This window comes from Sceloporus occidentalis, unplaced genomic scaffold, assembly GCF_023333645.1.
Source record: "Sceloporus occidentalis isolate IW3139 unplaced genomic scaffold, rSceOcc1.0.p SCAF_174, whole genome shotgun sequence".
NCBI lineage: Eukaryota > Metazoa > Chordata > Lepidosauria > Squamata > Phrynosomatidae > Sceloporus > Sceloporus occidentalis.
Genome location: NW_028317154.1, coordinates 1,488,361 through 1,504,395, shown reverse-complemented (window position 1 = coordinate 1,504,395; position 16,035 = coordinate 1,488,361).

Below are 16,035 nucleotides of genomic sequence, written 5' to 3'. Positions count from 1 at the left end.
CGGCCTTTATGTTAAGTGGCGCACTTGGCTTGGAGATTATCAACTAAGCTGCGCGGATGAGGCGGAAGGCATGAAGCGATGCACTCGGCCGGTCTGTACGAGGGATTACGGGGCGTCTATCGAGGGGTACTCTTTAAATTAATTTCTATGCGTTCTTTGCCCTCTGAAACGAGCAACAGTGTTATCGTCTGTATTAATCCCCCGGCACGCGTTCTAGTTTGATGCCCGCGCCTGCCGTAACCCTCTGCTGATCGTTTTAACGACGGGATTTCCAAAGCCTGTGATTTTTTTAATTTTCATTTTTGTTTTGCATCGTTTCCAATATAGAGACCACATCCGTGTTATACGTAGAACTAGTATACGGCGGCCGTTTGTGTTTCTCCTTTCGGAAACCCTGTCGTCCGTCTCTTAGCTGCTCTTGGTTGTCGGTATCTGGAGTCTACGAGGACTTGGCCTTTTGTTTTGTTTTTTAATTTTTATTTGAATGTTTTTAAATTCCAAATGAGATCCCGCAGAGCATCACGTGTAAATTTAAAGAACATTTAAACAAATTTAAGAAAATACCAAATTTATATCCAACCACAAATGTATCACACGGGCTTGTATTACCATGTTCTTATTAAAGACTGTATGTGAATTTAAGAAATAAATAGAATTTTTACTCTAAAGCTGTGCAAAAGTGACTAAAATTAATTTTTTCTGTTTTCACACTTTAATTAATCATTTATAGTAACTTTCTGAGAAGTTTCCTGGTCACCTAACACATGATTATCTTATACAGTCATAAATGGCAGACACAGAGATGCCACCAAGAACGTGGCAATGTCTCAGCTGTACGTTTGGTATAAAGAGCCACCAGGACCCGCTCCAGCCTTGCCAGGCCTCTCCTTCCATATAGCAATGTTACAATGTTCAGTGAATTACCCCAGCAGCTGCCCTCATGGGGTATCGGACACCTCACTTAGGCTTTATGATGGAAGGAGGTGAGAGCAACAAACCTGATGGTTGTATGAAAACCGCTACATGCCAGCCTCTGTTTTTGCATGTTTGTAGCGCCCCCTGTAGTTCTTACTCCCATTTGCCAACTACTTGGGTTTTTGTAGCACCAAGCTGCTATCAGGCATTGTGGCTTTCCTAAGGAAAGAAGGAATCAAGGTGGTCCTTTATTTAGACAACTGGCTTCTGGCAGAAGGCTCTCCAGATCTCCTTTCTCAGCAGATTCATAGGACTGTTTGCGTACTTCAAGATTTGGGATGGATCTTAAGTGTTCGGAAATCCCGTCTGATTCCCACCAGAACAATACCCTTCCTGGGTTTTATCCTGGATACTTCCCGTCGGAAGATCTTCCTGCCGACAGACAAGATTCAGAACATCCATCAGCCCTACCCCCTTAATCCTATCCCGACGTCTCTCCAGTCAAAGGCTTCTCATTCGCCTTCTGGGAATGATAGTGTCTACAAGGCCTGCCCTGGCTTGGGTCCTTCTCCATATCTGTCCTCTACAGTGTTTCATCCTGACATCATGGGATCGATCCATCCCAGCACTCTCAAGGATGGTCTCTATTCCAGTCAGCGTTCGTTTTTCCCTCAAATGGTGGCTTCAGGTGAAAAGGCTGGGTTTGGGGTTGATCTGGACCGAACCAGCTTGGACTGTCATTTCCACAGACGCCAGTTTATCCGGTTGGAGAGCCACGATGGACAAAGAATTCCGTCAAGGTTTTTGGTCACACCAGGAGCGTCACCTTCACATCAATATGCTGCTGCTGAGAATTCTTCCAGACAATTGCACAGTAGTAGCCTTCCTGAACAAGCAGGGAGGCATGAGAAGTCTTCAGTTGGGAAAACTTCTTCAGAGGATCGGGAAGTGGGACGAATTCTCTCTCTCCCACCTTTTGGCAGTGTTCATCCGTGGGAAAGAGAACATCACTACAGAGTTCCTCAGCAGAACATCTGTTCTTCACGGAGAATGGAGCCTGAACTATGCAACATTTCCAGTGATCGACCTCATGGCTACGGCAGCCAACAGGAAACTGTCTCTATTCTATTCCCTCAAAATAGAAAAAGGCTCCAGGCACTCAAGGGTTCCATCAGACAGATTTATTGAAGGAAACGGACAACAACGTTTCGACCTCACAATGAGGTCTTTATTCTATTCCCTGTCAGCAGCAGGCCATCCCTTAGCACTTGATGCCTTTTCTCAGATTTGAGACTTCGATCTGGGTTATGTCTTTCCCCCTCTTCCTCTCATCACCAGAGTTCTCCGGAAAGTCAAGAGGGACAGATGTCGGGTGATTTCTGATAGCTCCCGACTGGCCCAAAAGGATTTTGTACCCGGAGTTGATCTGTCTGTCCATAGAGCCCCCAATAACGGAGTACAAACCTGGCCTGTCCTCCACTCGAATCCCGCCTACTTCAGTTTGTCAGCATGGCTCCTGAGAGGGAAGGATTAATTCAGGCTGGTCTCTCTGAAGAGGCAGCTGAAACCCTGACGAAGAGCCGTAAGCACGTTACCAATCTCCGGTATGAGGTAATCCACAAGTCGTCCTCCTCCTGGTGTTCTAGCAGACAGCCCCAGGGGGCTGTTGTCTATCAACAACATCCTAGTGGGTTTCTATAAAGGTCTGTCTCCAGCCACCCCAAAGGTCCATGTGGTAGCTCTCTATCGACGGAAAAGTTAGCCACACATCCTTGGATATCTCACTTTATGAAAGCCATCTTGAGACTTCGTCCATTCAAGAGGCCTCTGATGCCCTCCTGGGACTTGAATTTGGTCCTATCTAGCCTCACTTCTCTGCCTTTCGAAGATATCCTAATCAAAATTCTCACCTGGAAGGTGGTCCTGTTAGTAGCGTTAACATCAGCTCGATGAGCAGCCAAGATCCAGTCTCTATCTCATTTGAAGCCTTATCCTCAGATCTTTGAGGGTAGGGTAGTTTTGCGTACGCCTCCAGAATTTCTTCCTAAGGTCATGTCACCATTCCATTATCATCAGGACGTTGTCCTTCCGGTCTTCTGTCCTCAGTAATAACAAAGAGCGCCGTCTCTATTGCCTGGATGTACACAGGTGCCTGGAAGTTTATCTACAGAAGACTGCTCCATGGAGATCTCCAGGTTTATTTGTCTCCTTTTCCGGAGCTAGGAAAGGTCTTAGCGTTTCGAAGGTCCTCTACAGCTAGATGGCTAATCTCCGCTATTTCTCTAGCCTACGAAGCTGCTGGTGAAGAATCTCCCTCTGGTCTCAGAGCTCATTCCACCTGGGCGGTCGGTGCGTTTGGCTGAGGCAGCTGGAGTGCCTATTGAGCCGGTTTGCAAAGCTGCAGTGTGGAAGTCTGTTCATACCTTCGTCAAGCATTACCGCCTACAGCCTGCCGGTCTGGATGATGCCAAATTTGGTAGAGGAGTCTTGGAGTCCTTTTGTCTGTTGCCCTTCGTGTCTTTTTAAAAAAAAATGTATTTATTATATCGCCTGTGCTACTGGGAGTAACAAGGGAAACATTGGATTCTTACCTGAGAATTCCTTTTCCTTGTTACGTCCCGGTAGGAATTTTTTAGCCCTCCTAAATAATTTTATTGGTTTTCCGTATTTGGTCTTTTGTATTCACTGTGGGTAAAGGGGCAGATTCTGGGGGTTTTATTCTTTTCTGTCCTGTTCGGATAGGCTGAGCTATCTCCTGTGCTACCGGGAGTAACGAATTCTCAGGTAAGAATCAAATGTTTCTTGCCCCTATGCACGAAGTCAAGTATGACTGCAATAAAAAGTAACAGGTGTTTTCCTGCATGATGAGTGACTTCCCAAATAACGTGGGGGCAGCGTCCATGTGATTGAGGGGAATAGTGAGAACAGAATGAATAAATGAAGTTAAAAGCATAAGCAGCAGACCTTGTATAAAAGACACCATAGCTTTCATCTTTAATCCACCAAACTATTCACACTTACCATTTACATTCAGTATCCATGACGACAGGAAACATACATTAGTTTTATAAAAGTTTCCAACCGCTAAACTAAAATCAAAAGGACAGAGTGAGGCTGTGATGTGTATGGTGCCCAGTAAACCATCTGATTTATGGTGTCATTGTTGGGGTGCCAATGGCTGATAATGGGCAACAGACCTGATCAGGCTTTAGGGGAATGGTAGGAGGGATTGTGTTTGAGTCATAACTCAATAGGGAGCAGAGGATACATTTTTAAATGTACATTATAGGAAGGTAACAATAAGTGGCAGGACTGGCAACCATGCTGGTTTTCTGATTGAACAGCAAACCTTAGCGAATTGCAACTAAAATTTGTTATTTACTAGGGTGTTTAACAGCTGTGATACTTCCTGCTTTTATGAACAATATTTTCCCAGGAGATACCCAATTTCACAAGCTTCAACCATGACTTCTTAAGTATGGTTTATTGCCTCAATATCACAGCTTCACATGACCAATGGCAAACTGGTTGTCTCTCATTATCATCATCCTACATAATGACAAGTCCAACTGGGCCATTATAAACCTTTACCTCCCGTATCGAAAGCATAGCCAATTTCAGAAGACCTGGCTATAGCCTGGGTCTGGGTCGTTGCAACACAAGTCTTGCCTTAAATAACAGTAAATTAAGTTTTGTGCCATCACACAGGAACCAGGGCTTGATGAAGTGACCCAAGCATTTAGCTTGGTGAACCACAGTTGTTTTGGGGTTTACTCCATTACTTCAGTTGTTCATGGAGCTTCTGTGGTGGCATCATCATCATCATCATCAGCTGTTGTGTGCACAGACCTAGATGGTTCCTGGTCTTCAGCCAGGCCATGGTCTTCCTTGCCCTCTGTCTCACATTCTGAAACCACATCTTCCTCAGGCACAAGGTCTTCCAATGTTGCCATGTACTCCTCCTCCATATCTTGGAAGGGATTATCACCCTGAGGAGGACAGAAAAAGTAGTATCATCTTGATGAAAGTGGTAGGATGGACAATGTCAGTACGAGGCCCAGGTGTATGTTGCAGTCTATTCATTAAAGGGAGCATTTGCAGGAGAAGTGTGGTTTCAACTTCTTTGCTTTTCCCTACATTAGGGGAAGGGGTTGTTATAGGAAGCACCCGGCTGGCCCTGTTTAACTAAGTCAGGTTTTGCCCAAATCTCCTGCCTTATTACTTTATACAGGGTCAACTCAAGCCTTCTTGTTGGATAGATTTGCCAGTGTTGACCTTTCCTAGTGAAGTGAGGGAGCTGAAACCACAACTCTCCATTTAGTAATTAAGCCCCAATGTGCAGAAAGGAAAGCAACCTTAAATAAAACGAGTACATATCCAGTAAACCAGTTTGCTAATGCACCCGCTCTTGAGCATTAATTCACAGATTTTCAGCCCTTCAGATAAACATTCAACCATCTCGTAAAGCCAACCAATCCCATATTTCAGCATCTTGATTTTCTTTTGGACCTTTTTACTTCATACGCACTTGGTTATATTTTTCCTGTTCTCTCAAATCACACTCACCTTGGCGTACCTTTCCAGCAATGGATTGACTTTTTTATCTCTTAATAACATCCTTGCTGCCATGACACATTTATCTCGGGTCTCTTCAAACTTAGCCTGTCAGGGAAGTGTTGAGAGTATGGTTAGGATGGTGTCCATGCTTACTAACATTCGAGGGATGCTTGGCCAGGAAACAGAAACCGAAGACAACAAGACATTAAGAGGTTTAAATTAAGACAAAGCCGTAAGGGGGTTGTGTAACGTCGTGGCATAATAATAAAAAATATAAAGTTATAGAAGGCAGTGTCACGCGGCGTTTTGTGTGCTGGAACAGAGACAACATAACATCCACAGCTGAAAAGACACCACGGTAACTACAGACGGGCAACGGGAACGCTCACCCTGCGATTCCGCCCATGGGTCGGGGATTTGACGTGGTCTGCCAGGAGCTCAGGAAGAGCTGGAATGAGGACATCACAGGCAATGCAGTGAGCGGCTTCGATGCGATGGAGATAATGTTCCTGTCCGATACCTAAACCAGAAACCAACAGATTGTACTCAGAAATGAGGCACTTTTGCTGACAGATAGGAGCCACTGAAAGTCCTCCAATACCTCTAAAATCATACTTTTGGGGCTCTAGGTTTCTCTTCTGTCGTTCACGGGACACCAGCTTGAGCTCATTGCTCATGAATTCCTGCAGAACACAGAACACAATGCACATCACTGCACAGAGCTGAGAGGAGTCACCGAAGGTTTGACCACTTCTGCTCATGTCACCTTTATAAAGTCCACGTCCCTTCTGGGTAGAGACTCGTATAAAATCCTCATGATCTCGACATGCTGAGCGTTCTTGAAATGCCTCTGGACTTCTGCCTCATCTTCAGTGCGGAAGCGGCACAGTTTGCACGAAAAGTATATACCGGAAGCATTGACGCTGGGGCCGTCCATGCGTTCTGTTTCCTCTACAGCCGTATCCCTGTAAAACAAGTAAGTGGCTGTGATTTTATCCCTCACAGTTTTTTGCCACTGACCACAAAGACCGTCTCCTCTGCTGGGTATATGATGTACGCCAGCGTCCCTCTCCAAGATAATTTCCTGCTCTGTAACAACTGGGGGAGAAGACGCATGCCCAGTGCCTCACAGCAGGTAGAACTAATCAACTTACTGCACGCATCTTGAAACCACCACAACGTTCTGAAATGTTTACTAAGCTTCTAAACTCTACAGGTCACCAAGTCTGTCTTTGGAGACAGCAACAGCATGTAACGAGAGCACCTAAAACATACTGTTACATGGACGATTTCACGGGTATATCCAATAAAAAAACTGAGTATTCATTACTTGTTATTTAACATCGATGCATATGAAGACTTCAGTTTCTTCTTTGGTGGTTTTAGGTCATCAACAGTTTTGTCATCTAAAAAAAACCCAAAGAAACAAAATTTGCATACATTATATTATATATACACACACACTATATGTACATATACACACATATATATATACACACATATATATATATATATACATACACACAAACATAACTATATATGGTGGGAATTCCCAGCAATACTGGCAAAGGTTTGGTAGAGCTCTGTGCCTGTACTTGATTGAAGTAAGAAATAAAGGTTTATTTACTAAGAGGATCAGTCACCGACATGACTGCGCATTATAAAGGACTAGTTCACTTCATCTGCAAGAACAGTTGGGCTGGCTCTGTATAAGACATACTTCCACCACCTGACTGAATTATGCACGGCCATTTCACACTTTGTGGGGAGGGCTTCTTGTCAGGGTTAACCCTTTATACTGCACCTTGAAATCAGCGTGTTGAAACTGTAACTCTCCCACAAACTCACGTGTCAGTGGATCAGCCCCCAGGCGCCTCCCCAAGCGCACAAAGAGTTATATCAGGCCAGCGGGGTATTTAATGACTTTTTTTTTTTTTTTTATGCAATTATCGGCTTCAAACTGTTGTTGAGATATTTTCCATGCGATATATAATGAGGCACTGAACACACTGACCTTTCTTTCCGTTGTCATTCTGCGCATCCTGGTCCCTCCCCTGTATGAGAACACATTAAAGAACGGCATTAAAGAGACTAGGCCGCGACGTCGTCTTATTACTCCATCTGCAAAATCTATCAAAGTGTGCAAAACGTCCAAGCCGATGTGTTTGTTAAAATGAGAATTAACGAAATCTGGTTGGCGTTTTTCTTTGATTTCAAGTTTAATAGATCAGGAAGCTGAGATCGGCACAATTTCATTAATTTCCTTAATAACAAGGGGGGGGGGGGGGGGCAAAAAGTCACGTATTCCACAATACTCACATCTACTTTCTTTGCATTGTCTCTTGAATGATGGTGAGCGTTTCCTTCATCTAGAAGACAAGGAGAATATTAACCGATGGAATAAGCAGGACCTCATTATCTATTAACTATAAACATTTCTTATGAGGACATATAGTCATTGATTGGAGAGGCAGGATGTTCTTCTGTCTCTCCAACCAACCTTACGGAGACCGTCTGAACCAATCAACAGCCAAAAACGGAACACGGAAGAGACAACAGGGGTGGAAACAAAAAAATAAATAAATCACACAGTTCCCTCGTAAAGATGGCCGCCACTCACGGTATACACGTTAGGTGGGCTTCTGATACATATACCGTTTATTTTATTACATGGGATTTATTTATTGTATCCCTACTGAAGATTCTGTACAATCTTCACGAGTCAATAATATTACATTTTAACAACAGATTCTAAGGATCACATCTATTAATATCCACTAAATAATATACCAGAAAGAAGAATTTCTCACCAGCAGGCTCCTCTTTTTGGAATTTTCTCTTTTTCTTGCTTTTCTTGTACCCTGCGAATTTGTTTGCAGAGGTCAAACCGCAGACCTTTAGCAAAGAGAGAAGAGTTTAGCCTGTACGTCGAATAGATCGTAAGCCCCCTCTTCTCCTGCACCTGTACGCCCGTGACGTACACTATCTATTGGTGCTGTATAATTAAATATAATCATCTACTATAAGACTGCATGAGATTGGGTCTAAAAAGAGAACATTTAGAAAGGAAAAATAATTGAAATCCTCGACCCCCCAAACAAACGGTGCAGACGGCACTGAAGGGTCTCGCTGGGTCCGAGGCTTTATTGCGCAGTGCGCTCCGTTACGCTTTAGTTACGCGGACAAAAGCACTGTGACGGACAAAATAACTTGAGGACAACCTGCCCCCCCCCCCCTTTACAGCTTTTAGTATGAAGTCATTTACTAAATATATATCTATACAGTGTGTATTTTTTGTTTAGTTTTAGCCAGTTGGTTTACCCGTTTAGGAGAAATGCGTGCCCAGAGAAAACGGAGGTCTGCGTCTAAACACAGCAACACCCGACGTTTTTTCTTTATTTTATTTTTTTAGCTAAAAACCTCACAAAAGCTGACAGATCTGAGGATACGTAATGGGGAGGAACACTATGCAGATACCAAGGAATGTAAAGACGGCTGCTCCTCTGCTACAAAAAGTGAAAATGTATTATTTGGGGAAAGTGCCAGGACGGTATAAAAATGGGATTTCTACACAACTTTTCTGATTTTGCTTGTTTTTGATGCAAACAGAAAAATAAACGGAATGACCTCTGCGTGCGGGGGGAAGCCGTTCCTGTCCCGCTCTCTCCAGCCGGGTTTCCTGGAACCGCTTTCCAAGCTCAGAAAGCCGGAGGGCGACCTCACATCAACACCCCAGCTGGAATTCCTCGGCCATGACGGGAGCCCGAGGCACCTGTTCAATCCTGAACTTGATCCGTAGCCGTTGGATACTTCAAAACCTGACTGGAAGGGAAGTCTGACAACGAGAATATGAAGCATTTTATTTGGAATGTTAGGGAAATCTGCTTTTTCTTTTTTTATTTCTTCCCTCTGAGGATCAGGGAGAGGAGAATCATATTTCTAGGTACAGCCGTAGGGGTGCTTTACAACATTGTGATCCTCAGAATACACAAGAAGAGGCAAAATAATCTTTGTAAAGATGGTGGGAAATGGAGTAACATAAGGACAGGAAATTATGTCATATGCCTATGATGTCACCCAATCCCTCCCACAAAAGAAAATTATCTAGAATAACTAAAAGCCATAACGAGTTTCCAGTTAAATGCAGCAAAACTTCAACCCATGCTGCGTAAAAGAGTGAAATAGAACACCCTAACATTACGGCACACAACAGACTGACGGCTGTATCCGGTAAAGAGGCTACACGATGGGGAACGGAAAGGGAGAACCCCGTGCAAGAGAAGAAGCCCAGCAAAGTCCCCAGCCTCGGACCTGTCTGCGGCTCGAGCCGCCTCGGCTGCTATCACGTCAAAGCTCTCGCTGATTCTGGGGACAGCAGAGTTAGAGGGGTTCAATCTAGAACGTTCCCAGGAGAGGTTGCCCTGAGAAACCGCTGAGGGGAGGTTTAAACCTATTGAAAGGAAAATAAGGAGGAGAAAACATGAGTCTTCTTTATTGCTATAAAAATGTCCACCTAAATAGATTTTGTTTACATTTTCCAGCATATGCAATAAATCTACATATAACACGGCCACATATAACACACACTGTATCCATATACATATATACATATATCCCCAGTGAATATTTGGCATCTTTACCGATAAAGATCAGTTCATATTTCTGCTCAATCATTATCACTTTATTTTTATTATTCTCTTTAGAAGATGCCGGCTGCATATCGTATCAGACAGCTGGTTTGTCGTATCAGAAACAAAACCGATCACCGAATGGAATAAACTGTGATACAGAAGCGATTACCAGTATATACGCTAACATGGCCACGGTATATGTGCTTCCTCTGCTTTATTTTTGCTCGTTATCTTTAACCCCAGCATGTGTGGATTTTGTGGTCTATAGACACACACACACACACACACACACACACACACACACACACACACACACACAGATAGATAGATGCAGAAGCGCTGCGAAACTTATGGGCACTATATATATATTTATAAAGGATAATATATATATTTCACACAGATATACCACGATGTTATCACAATTTTTAGTTTATATGAATGCGTTCTTACTTTGCCATCGGACTGTCGTCTCCACAAACGACGCTGAAAACAAAGGATAAAAGATTACCGAAGCGTCACTCTAGGCATTACCCGCCGGGCACATCCTGCGCCACCCCGTGCGTCGTATTCATTTCCCTCACCTTGTGGATCGCCCCCTCTTCCCATGGATCCAAAACCTGAAATACAAAAAAGATGTCAGCAATAATCTTAAATGGGGTATATGTATATTTCCATTGTAACCATGGATACTTCACTTACAAAATTATGGTTAAGGGGGGGGGCATGATCGTAGTGTAAAGCTTAAAACAAGTCTTGTTAAAATAGCAACCAAAGGAATGGCCCAATCAGCAGGGACGTGACCATGGTTGTTGCTATGGCAATAAGGCCATAATCATTTTTGACATGTAAACCCCAAAGTTACCTCTTTCCCAAAATTGACATGTTTCTAGTATATAAAGACAGAGCCCGCATGGCAACCTCTAGTGACGAATCATCGAACGGCACGCATTCGGTACTAATAACGCTTTACTCTGCATTAATCACAAGCGCCGAGACATCCTCACCCCTATAAGAATCCATCCCCACAGCAATCGGCACGACTTCCGGCCAATAACACTGCGCACTGACGGCTAATACGGTTTCCCTAACAGGCGCTCATCCTATTGGCTGGCAGCCGCGCGCTCGACGACAGCTGGGGGGAAACCCGAAATACCATTGGCTACTTTACGGAAGTGGCGACAGAAATGGGCAGGAGGCAGGGCAGAGGCATTTCTCTTGTGGTACCGGCTTGCGGATCAGGTTCCATTTTATGGAAAGTAAATAATAGCGGATGGCGCTTTATTACGCATGTTATATGCATGTCTGGCGGCGCACGGGTACGGCTTTTGTTTAGAACGCTGCTGTTTTGTAATATCCAACATGCTCAGCCAGCCCATTACTGTACATACTCCGGATTGCCCGGAAGTGGGCCTATCAGCTGTCATATACATTAAAGTTAATACCGGAAGTGAATTTATATAAGACGAGGATTCACTGCAATATGTGACAAGGGAGAGGGGGTCTGTAATGGAGGTCGCGGGGATCTCATGCTCTAAATGGAATATTTTGTTCTATAAATAGCTATCATCAGGTCACATAAAACGTCGAGCCCAGACCCATCACCCACATGTTCCAACCCACCCATACAGAGCGATCGTGACCAGGTGTAGAGGTTCAATAATAACTCCATGTCCTTAAATTGTAACACACAATAAGTACATTTCTCTCTAATGGGCGAGTAGCAGTAGAAAGATTTTTTTTTAAATAACTGGGGGCCATCGTCTCACTGTAATCACGGGGCATTAATCTTTTTAGTCTGTCATGGCAGCTTCTGGACAGCCTGTCTACCCTAGAGAAACAGCAGCAGAGATGGATACCGGTTTGGCTCCTACGATCCGCTTGTTATACACGGTTGACAATGAAAGCGTTGGGAAAATACCGTATACTTTACGCATACGCCACAAGGACCGTGTCCGTAGATCCGATAGAGGGTTTAATTGAAATGTAGCAATTTAAATTGGTCCATAAATAAAGTTTCTATTAAAAATCTTTTATGTTGCTCGTTTTTTGAATTCCATATACATGGTATAAAATGTTGCAGACCTTCAGATGATCACCTATATATACAGTATATATTTATTTACAGGTAGACCCTTATATTTGAAATCGGAATGGTAACGAGGAGTGAAAGACGTTTTATTAGGATAGTGGTACAAGGCATGGAAAAAAGACAAAAAAAAAATAATTCCTATGACATATATTAGATGTTTGTTACATTCTAGTTACGTCAGTCATATGCCCCCCGACTCTATAATGTAAAGTAACTCATGGTTCAGCCAAAGTCCTTTTAAGCCCCCATGGTGACCGATCACACCCGAGGGACAGTGCTTTATTTTATGAACGCCCTGAGGGTCTAAGAGTTCTCTTCCTCAGTTCCATCTCTGATAATTGGTCCCTCTGATGCCTCCGTTGTATCCCCTCCATCAGCTGTGCATTTGGGGAACTCCGACGGATCCCCGTCCCCCACGGTGCTTACAGCCGCCTCCGGTGAATGATCTCCTCCTGCCGCGGTTACGGGAGCCTCGGGTATCAGGGGATTTTGATCTGATGAACATTCAACCGGCTCCTCTGCTGTGAAATCTTCTAATGTCTCCTCCTTCGGGGGGCCTCCGGTCACTTTGGTACCATCTGTATTTTCACCTTGATCTTCTGTAAATGGATTTTCACCCTGAAAAAGCAAAAAAATGTGCCAATATAACAATGATATAGACACAGAAATGGGACAGACATTCTACCAAAATCCCGAACCCGTTCTAATCCACAGAGCCAAAAGAAGAAGAACATAAATCCCTCACCTTTACGTAGCGGTCAAGTTTTTCCCCAATGAGCTTGTTATTCAGTATACTGCGTGCCACCGCCAGCGCGGTCTTCTTGGACTGCTCCATAACGTGCTACAAAAAGAAAAACAGGGATGAAATATCGCAATAAAACTACCCATCCAAATAAAAGGCAGGAGGAATAAAAACAGCTACGCAAGAAAAACTTGCACTGTAATGAGATCGCTCCCGGGCATGGATTTATTGCAACGTACCGCTGGTCAGCAGAGAATCCAAACACGCATTTAGAAAGAACGCATGGGTTCTGCACAAACGGGGGGAGGGCGGCATGCTTTTTACAGGGGGTCTCTAGATAATAAGAGTGACATCTGTTCTTTACCTTGACGTACTACCCACCCCTCGCACACCGTGTACACAAGGAGCCGCTTTCTGTAACGTACCCTGCGGTTCTGGTTGTGAAGAGCGGACTTGAGATGACGTTGCAGGGCAGCAAAGTGCATCGGGATGAAGATATCGCAAGCAGCACAATGCGCCGCTTCAACCTTCTTCACAAAATGCTCCATTCCCAGATCTGAAAGAGGTAAAGATTCGATTAGGAAACAGCAAGTATGAGTATGGAGGCCGAACCGCTGATGTACTCTGGAGAATGGAAGAAATGGGGTTCGTTTGCTTTACACTATAATGGGGTTTATTCACTAAACGGAGTGTCTGTGGTTTGAACTCATTGCCTACAGGTCATGAGGGCCCATCCCCCAATAAGCTGTTGCTGCAGAAAAAGCTTGGCTGGTCCTGTATAATATATAGTCAGATCAGGGAGATTTCTTTAGTATCCTCACCCACTGACTTATCCATTATACAGGGCCAGACCAGCCCTTCTACTTGGAGGAACATCCCATGTAATGTCTTAGGAAGAGGTTACCAAATCTTAAGCTTACACATGTAGATCGGTCTCACTTTGCGAGCACATTTATGAGAAAGGGACTGAAAATTCAAATGTAGTTATTTTTAAAAATAAATCCCCAAAATCACATGAATCCAAAACTAAGCAGAGTGATACAGTGTATATATATTATTATTATTATTATCCTTTATTTATATAGCGCCAACAGTTTACGCAGCGCTTAATACAATACATAAATTCAAGGGATATGACAAGACAAGAATTGACAGACTAAGACAAACCGATACATTTGGTGGAGAGAGCCCTGCTCGCAAGCTTACAATCTAGAGGGAAATGGGGTGACAAACATAAGGCATAGAGAAAGGGTGAGAGGTATTGTGGGGGTTGTATCGATGACAAGGAAGTTCTAGCAGCTAAGATGGTGCGGCTTCTCTGACGAAGTGGGTTTTTAGATGTTTCTTGAATGTTGGGAGGGAGGGAGAATGCTGAAGGTTCCTTGGGAGAAGATTCCAGAGATATGGGGCAGCTCGAGTGAAATCTTGTAGACGGGAAAAGGAAGAGGTGATGAGTGAGGAGGAGAGCCTTAGCCCATGGGAGGAACGTAGGGATCGAGTAGGAGAGTATTTGCTAATGAGGTCAGAAATGTACGGAGGAGCGGTATTGTGGATGGCCTTATATGTCAGTACCAGGATCTTAAATTTAATTCTAAAGGTAATTGGGAGCCAGTGGAGGGTTTCACAGAGGGGGGAAGCAGAAGAGGAGCGACGTGCAAGGAAGATGAGCCTAGCAGCGGCATTAAGGATAGACTGTAGAGGAGAGAGTCGAGACAGTGGAGTGCCAACCAGAAGAGTGTTGCAGTAGTCAAGACGGGAAATGATAAGGGAATGAACGAGTGTTTTTGTGGATTCTTGGGTGAGGAATGGGCGGATACGAGAGATGTTTTTTAGGTGCAAGCGGCAGGATCTGGCGAGGGACTGAATGTGAGGGATGAAGGAGAGGTTTGAGTCAAGGATGACCCCAAGGCATCGGCCTGGTTAGTAGGAGAGATAGTCGTGTTGTTAATGGTGATAGAGAATTCAGGTAGTGGAGTGGAGATGGAGGGAGGGAAGATAATGAGTTCAGTTTTAGAAAGATTAAGTTTCAGGTAGTGTTGTGACATCCATGAAGAAATAGCAGACAAGCAATTGGTAATACGGGACAGGAGAGATGGAGAGAGATCAGGAGAAGACAGGTAGATTTGGGTATCATCTGCATATAGGTGATACTGGAGGCCAAATGAGTTGATATATATATATATATATACACACACACACACACACACACACACACACACACCTTATGTCAAGGACCCTTCATAATTAACAGTGAAGTGGGGGAGTTGACACCGCTCCCTTTAGTGAATAGACCCCACTGTTTTTCAGACTGCATGTTGGTGTCCAACCACTTCCACATAAACAAACGACACGGAAAATGGGCAGCAGGACGTTTTCTATCATCATGAAATGAAAAGGTCTGCTATCGTGACATAACAAGTACAAATATGTACACGCAGTATACATTATCTGGACTGAATGCACGTTAAGCGGGATTGGACTACAGGGCATTGGCTCAAAGCTGGTTATTTATGAACGTTCATTTTTTTTATGCATTTCATGAGAGGTCTTCCGGGGCTCTTTACCCTGTGTGAGGTCCTGGTCCCTGTAAATCTGCTGAATGGTGGTACTTAGGTCCGATATGGCTTGGCGACGCTCCTCTGTCTTTTTTCTCTTTTGGGTCACGTATTCCTGGAAGCACAGGGAGAAAACGGTTAACCGGAAAGCAGAGCCAATTATGTAGGTGATGGCATAGCGCTCCAGCGTTAGCCCTGGCTAGCGTACAATGATCTTCCTGGATTGCTTTAGGTAATGTGGGAGATTATTTGGAACTCTCCTTACCTATTTAGCTATCCATGACACAGTGCCACCTCAACTCTTCTTGTTGGATAATCTCAGTAGAGGTTTGGTGATGATAATGCAGATTTATATCACGGAATTGAAATGGTAAACTTATCTTTAGTGTATAAGACACATTGACACCACACCCTGTGGTAAATAATAGAATGTATTTGTCTTAATCACCCACCAAGACCCTCTTATTCATAGATTCATTAGCACTGCCATCGAGAAGGCTTTACCAGTTCCTTCAAAGTTATCGAGGGCCTAAACGGACATTGAAG